The sequence below is a fragment of the Apaloderma vittatum genome, unplaced genomic scaffold (genome assembly GCF_000703405.1).
Source record: "Apaloderma vittatum isolate BGI_N311 unplaced genomic scaffold, ASM70340v1 scaffold41182, whole genome shotgun sequence".
Classification (NCBI taxonomy): Eukaryota; Metazoa; Chordata; class Aves; order Trogoniformes; family Trogonidae; genus Apaloderma; species Apaloderma vittatum.
In genome coordinates, this window is record NW_009704951.1 from 1 (window position 1) to 7,938 (window position 7,938).

A 7,938-nucleotide genomic window follows, 5' to 3' on the forward strand; every position below is an offset into this window, starting at 1 on the left:
GGGGGGGTGATTCTCAGGACGCGAGAGCGTTGCCTCATTTTGGGGGGTTTTGTTTGAGAAAAACACCACTTTTCCACGGTCTGTGCACCATCCCGGGTCTGTGTTTTATGTCCGTGGCTCCAAGCCCGCTCTCACAGTGGCAAATAAGGATGGTTGCGATTTTTGTTACCACATAAACCTCTTTCAGCTCGCAGTACGTTTTAGTTTGAAGAGTTTCTGCTCAGCTTGGAGAAGCCGTGGCTCTTCCTCACCAGAATAACGCTGGAGTTACAACACAAGGAGCCCCTTCCCTCCTCTTTATCACCAATTTTAGTGTCCACACATCGATATTATTTTTCAAATCTCATCAGCGGGTCTTTCTAAGATCTCCAGGCGCTGATGGGTGCTACCAGAGCAGGAGGGTGGCTGGGACATTTTGGGGCACCATGGAGTGGGAGGGAAGGGGCACAGCTCTCTGGTTTCGGCAGTAGGTAGCACCACTCGGTGCTGCTGAAGTCTGCTCTGGAAAATGGCCCAATGGGATTTTTTTTCCTTTTTTTTTTTTTTGTAAAAAAGTTTCACTTGCATGCAATATAGCAGGGTTTCTGTCAAGGGTTGGGGCTGGGCTGGTCACTGAATGCTGACAGATGCTTTCTAATCCCCCTCTCTCCCCAAACACAAAGGGAATTTTTCAAATTTCACGTTACTGGACAATAACACAGCTAGCTTTTCAGGGGGGAGCGGGGAGAAACAGAGTGGTTAGGTAGCGAGGCTTTCCAGTGGTAATAATGCACTCACTAGAGTTTCTGAATTTTGTTTGAATTTTTTATCCCAGCTCGGATGGGGGCACGGATAAATGAGAGGTGCATCACTGTGTCTCTTTAGCTTGGAGAAGAGGAGGCTGAGGGGTGACCTCATTAATGTTTATAAATATGTCAAGGGAGAGTGTCAGGAGGACAGAGCCAGGCTCTTCTCAGTGATGTCCAATGACAGGACAAGGGGCAATGGGGGCAAGCTGGGGCATAGGAGGTTCCACTGTGAGGGGGACAGAGCACTGGCACAGGCTGCCCAGGGAGGTTGTGGAGTCTCCTTCTCTGGAGACTTTCAAAACCCGTCGGGACGCGTTCCTATGTGACCTACTGTAGGTGATCCTGCTCTGGCAGGGGGGCTGGACTAAATGATCTTTTGAGGTCCCTTCCAACCCCTGACATTCTGTGATTCCATGATTGCCAAGTTGCATCTCTCCAGATGCGGGAGAGGGATGCAGGGACATGGAGGGCTGAGCACGTGTGTCCTCCAGCCCTACAGCACAGCAGCCTGCCCCTCTGCATCTCCCTTCGAATGCACCCAGCACAGAATGCTGCCCTCAGGGTTTGCTGAAGAGGCAGAAAGGAAGGAATGGCACTCTTTCAGTGTTGTGACAGATGTAATTTCTGGACCTGGGGCATATCCAAATGCTTCTGTGCACAGGTGTGACAAGTGACAAGGACAGCTGTAAAAGACGACTAATGTGTTCAGATATGGTCCCAGCTCCGTGAGTGACTTCCCTGATGAAGCAAAGCAAGCAGGGCCACTGAACCCACGCAGATCACAGAATCAATCATAGAATGAGTTGGGCTGGAAGAGAAATTTAAAGGTCATCTAGTTCAAAGCCCCTGCAGTGAGCAGAGACATCTTTAACCAGATCAGGTTGCTCAGAGCTCCATCAAGCCTGACCTTGAATGTCTCCAGGGATGGAGCCTCCACCTCTCCGGGCAACCTGTTCTGGCGTTTCACCACCCTCATTGTAAAGAATTTTTTTCTAATCTAAATCTAAATCTATCTTGCTCTAGTTTAAAACCATTGCCCCTCATCCTGTCACCACACATCCTTCTAAACAGTTCCTCCCTAGCTTTCCTGTAGCCCCCCTTCAGGTACTGGAAGGCCACTATAAGGTCTCCCTAGAGACTTCTCCAGGCTGAACAACTTCAGCTCTCTCAGCCTGTCTTCACAGGAGAGGTGCTCCAGCCCTCTGATAATTTTTGGGGTCCTCCTCTGGTCCCTTGGAAGGGGTCCAGAGGAGGTGAAGGAGAGCAAATATCCCATCAAGACAAGAAACCCATGGAGGGCCACTTGGGTTCTATGCAGAAAGCAAGCAATAGCTAGAAAACCAAGTGTGCACAAAAACCATTTTTTATCAACAATAATTCTATGTTTTTAGAGTATTTCTGCAAAACACAAGTTTTCTTTATCATTCATCACTTCCTCACTCCTTTTTGGTGTCTGTTCATTTTGTTGTAGACAGAAATAGAAGAATATATGCAATAAATAAAAGCTCCATAATGCTCAAAAGAGACTACTTTGTTGTTGAAATGCAACAGCAGCCATCAGAAGTGCTGTTTGACATTTGCTTACCTCTGTGCCCTGTCCCCAACAGTGACTACTAGTAGAGGCTTAAGAAAAACAAGTAAAAATAGAGCAACTGCGTATTTATCTCATTAACTGAGCTTCTAGTAAGTCTTTCTTGGCGGGGAGTGAGGAATGTGGGCTTGACGTGGTAGAGGTTGCAGTTAATATGCTCTTTAACAGACTTCAGCTGATAATGAATCCCTAAATTATTTTAATTCTTTTTTTCATCTTCATAACATTATGTGTCAGTTTATTTACTCTTTCAAAATGAATTAATCAATAGCTGAATTATTCCTTAGTTCAAAATAAATTAAATATTATCTCTAAACATATGTTACTAAAATTCTATTTCTATTCATCCTATAGGATCCAGCACACCTAGGGGCATAGTTTGTACCTGGAACATTATTGCACCTGCTTGCTAACCTTTGAGCAGTTAGTTCTTGGCAAACCCACCACAGCCAACTAAGCAGCTGACTGGAGAAAAAGACGAACTGCGGAAACTTGCTGTTAATCATTTCTGAAAACCTAGGTTCTCTAAACAGAACTCAGGTCAATGAGTGTTCTACCTTGAGTTGAGTCAATGCGGGATTAGAATTTTACTCTTGGCATACAAGAAAAAGAATTGTTAGTAGCAAAACAGACCACAGTTGCAATGGAATTAGGCAAGTGTCAAATAAAGATTCTCACATCATTTCTATGAATTGCACTTAACACTCATAATATTGATATATTATGGTACTCATTTTCCATGCAACATTAATGAGAAGAGGCAGTCAAAAGAAAATAATTCAGTAATTGGCTTTAAGCATATCCCTTTTAAAATAAAAACATGTAAATGTACAGGCATTTTATTTTTTTGCTGTGAAAAAGCACATCTGTCCATCTCCTCTATTACAAACAAGTCCAATGGAGCACAATCTTCTGTAATTTTATATATAATTTTAAAATATTCTGCCAAGCTTATGTTAGTAACATGAATTTCTGGCTGTTAGATATCTTTCCCAAAAAAATATCACAATGGTTTTGAGAGTTGCATTAGAATTACATGTATTCTTGCATAATGAAGAGCTTGCACTGATGCATTATTATGAGAACCCATATCTGTACATACACAACAGAAAATAAACCTGGGGACTCCAATTCAAGACTACAGATTGATTCCCAACCTCTCTGGGTTAAAATTGCTTAAGTGTGTTCTGCAAATTTAACCTCAAGCTGTGAACTTGAATTCAGATGGCTATCTGCAGTTTTTGTCTTGGTTTTTGGCCGAGCTCTGTCCATGCACGACTATTACCAGAGCTTTGTATTTTAGCCTACCTTAAAAGCTAAATTGCAGATCAATAGGTTGCCTTTGAAGCGAGATCAAGACAAACTGCAATGCAGCGCTTTTTCTTTCTGCCCCTCATCTGTACGTACCATACAGATGAGACTCGGCAAAAGCCTTTTAATGCTGTATCTGAACAATAACAGAGCCAGAAAGGCTCAAGCCAAGCTCATTTCCTGATGGATCACTTTTCTGACACTGACAGAAGGGGATCGCTGGTCTTGACACAGTGGAGATTTCTGCTCACCATCTGTATATCCAAAATCTCTACTCGAGGGCAACCTCCGATCGGCCAAGAGAAAACTAACCACGTCCATCATTTGTGCTCAGAGTTTTCATACGATGAGAATCCACCACAGCCAAGAGACTGCACTCTTTGTATGCCTTAGGTGTGAAAGAATTAAGCAAAGAAGTAGCCACAACAAGCATGGCATTTCCCTAGAAATAATGTTTATAAGAGAAATTCATATAAATATCGAACAACCTTTCATTTATTTGGTGTTCATCGCATTTTAATTGCAGAGACTCAGTTCTCTTCCAAGTGGCATTCCTTTTCCTCATATTCCAGAGCCAAACTGCTAGCCAACGGCCTAAGAAGGAAGGGCTCAGAAGTTGAACCATAAATAACTCTTTGCTTCCTAGGGATAGATACGTCTCATCCTGTCCCCAGCAAATTCTCATGGCATTATTAACTTCAGCTTTCACTAAATAAGCCGTAATGCTGATTTCTAAACTTGCACTGTTTAAAGCAAAAGATGTTACTCTATCCCTTATTAGAAATTAATCTGCTGATTTTTTTAAAGGCAAAAACTTCAATAGGTGTTAAATTTTGTACTTTTTGGCTTTCCAAGTGCCATAAGGGCACAGCATTTCTGCAGTTCAAAGCACACTACCTTACTAGAAGTTTAGACTATAGGATTTGTTAAGTATATAAGTCAAATTAATCCAGATTTGTGGAGGGTTCTGCAAAACCCTGAAGGAGTTTAGTCCCATGTATTCATTTCTGAATAAACCACTTGTCGAAATTTGTAGAATTCCATCATTAAAAATGTCCTGGTCAGAGCTGTGGTGTAAGAGGATGAACTCCTGTGTTCAGCTGGGGCAGTAACAAGCCATAGCTCAATTAAGACAATGTGGACAGACGAATCTTTAGGGTGCTGTTACATCTCCTGATACTAGAAGACGATGAACAGATGTTATGCTGTATTTGAATCTCTGGGGACTTTTAGGCACTGATAATGATGTCTGACAGTGGGCTGGCAGGGAAGGTGTTTCAGACCTCCATCTCTCCAGGAATGATTTGCAGTGAAGCTTCCCAACAGAGTGAGGCCCAAATCTACATCTCAAAGACACATAAACGCTGAATTCCCAGTCTCAGAAGTGGACACCAGAGCTTGTTCTCCTCTTGGAAGTGATAAATACATGGTCCCTCTCAGCACTCTCCAAACATGCTGTGAATTCTGTGCTGCATCATGGAATAACTCCTGTGGAAAAAGCTGAGTCACACAAAGCACGGTATGTACATCTCCAATTTTTTGGATTAGCTATCTCCGATAGCTTTGGGTTAACTGTCTCCTGCTGGGTAAGACACCCTTCTGCATGACGAGGCCTGAAAGTGCTACAAGCTAGACAGAAGCTGGGTTGGAGTCCCCATTCCTGGGATACCCATGAAGGACCACAGTCATGGCTATATTCTGTGAAAGCCAAGCCATGCTGTTAACATCCTTGGCTTGCCAAGGGTTCAAAAGGCCAAGGTAGAAGAACAAACACCGTATATTCGTGAGCCCCTGTGACATGGTGATGAGAGAAACATCAAACCACCCATACTGGGACAGCTCTGAGGTTGTAGGCATCTCAGGAACTGGAAGGGCTGGGGTCTGTAAAGATTTCGTGGCAGCTGTCGGGCAGCCGAGATACTTGCACTGTGATTTGAGATTTATGGGGTGGATTCCTCCTCCGCCTCATAGTAATTGCTCATATCCTTCACTTAGACTACACAAAAAGCATTAATTGCAGGCAGGCAGTTTTCATGCTTCTGAAGCTGCAGTTCAGACCTCTCATTTCACAGAATCACAGAATCTCTTTGGTTGGAAGAGACCTTTAAAATCGAGTCCAATCATTAGGCTAGCACTGCCAGGTCCACCATTAAACCATGTTCCTAAGCACCAGATATAAATATTGTTTAAATACCTCAAGGGATGGTGACTCAACCACTTCCCTGGGCAGCCTGTTCCAGTGCTTAACAACCCTTTCAGTGAAGATATTTCTCCTAATATCCAGTCTAAACTTCCCCTGGCACAACTTGAGGCATTTCCTCTCGTCCCATTACTTGTTCCAAACATTGCATCCGTTATGAAGCCCTTTATGCATGTCCACCATCAGCCCAGGCCTCCTATGGAGTTTAGGGGGGTGGGGGGAGGTGTAGGGGTTTTTTTTTAGTTAGAGAGAAAATATCCAAGGGAATCTGGGAAGCTCTACAGAGTGAAAACAGCAGCCAATTTTTGCTTGGGTTCTTTGATTAGAACAGAGACAAGACTTGTAAGCCAGAATGCCATATGTAAAGGCTTTGTTGAATGACATGGTCTTTCTGACAGTGAAGAAGCCCAAGAGTTGTATCTTAACTATTTTTCTTTTGCCTTCATTTAATTTTATGCTTATTTAAGCATGGCAATCTAAATAGGCATGGATGTCCTAGACCACAATGTTTTGCTCTGCCTGGGGTAACGAAAGAAGGTGTGAAATTATAAAACCTAAGCTTTCACGCTTCAGCCTTAACTGATTATATGCAGTAAGATGTCAGTGAGCAGCATCTAGATACACTGTGGCAAAACTAGACATGCGCCCTGAATTTTTTAGCATTTGGGGTTTCTTTTTACATGAGACTGAGAGAAGTCTAAACAATCTCCCCATCCTGGCACCAACATTTTGGCTTTGATTCTCCAGGGCACTGTGACACAGTCCCTCTCTTGTCACAGATTAAAGACTGAGCAGTAGTAGACCGTGAACATGAACAGTCGCTATACGCCTGAGAGTCACCTGTGGATGTATCGTCCTCCTTGCTCCACTGGCAACCCAATAGGATTTCAAGCATCCTTTATGTTGCTTTAAAATAATCCTGGAGAATAGCCATAAATCCTGAGAAACTGAAAACAAAAATTATTTTGAGTCCTTTCTGCCATCTTGCTAAACTATAATAAATTATAACTTCCAACTTTCTGACAATAAAAAAATCATACCTGTTATTTAATGCATAACATAATCCATTTATGCATAGTATTTCAACCACAAAATGGGTGACTGGATGCTACAGCTATAGTTGAGTCTGCTAATAGATGGACCAGTACTTCAATTACTTCCCAGTGTACCTTTCGGTCCTATTTTTATGATGCTGTACTGAATATCTAAGTGAAATCATCAAGATGTTTACATAACAGACCTCTATGCCCAACTGACCCGATTTGTTCCTGCTAAGATACTGCCCATAGGGAAAGCAAACAGAAGACACACATTTGCAGCTACTTGGGAAAAGATCTTTCAACCTATTACAGCAAGTTGTCAGTGAAGCTAAAGGTTAGGTAGGCATACAGATGCATTAGGTGCTTAAAGAAAAAAAAAATGTTTAGACTGTTGGACTACAACAGACCTCAAATTTAATAAAAGGACAAATCGATTAGAGCTACACTAACAGAAATGCCCCGTCTTGTCATACACCGCCTATCTGCAGCTTGAAATCGGCTGCAGATTTTGTGCCTCATATACAACGACCAACAAAAAAAAAAAAATCAAAAAAATTCTGTTTCTAGGCAAATTGAAGCCTTCTGAACAGTGACTGACTGTTAATGCTTTACTTTTTTTTTTTAATTCCTTTGAGGCTTCAGATTAATAAAATGGAAAGCTTGAATGGTTTAAGAAGGAAGTATGTTCAGCCTAAGATGCACAGAGCAAAATAATCCTCAGCTCCAGACAACAGTGCTTGGGTAGCTCCTCCCAGACCTTACAGCAGGTTATACAGGAGTAGCTACCACTCACAAGTCACCTTCTGCTGCTGACTTGACAAAAAAAAAAAACAACCCCCCACAAACAACCTCAGCCACATACTACTGCACAATTAAAGGTTTCAGAAGTACTCACTCTGGTATGAAGAAAGAAAAACAGCATCTTCCTCTACAGACTCACAGCTTTTCTTATCCATGAAACAGAAATGCACATCTATTTTGCCTTTGTGACTTTGTGCAAATCGAGAC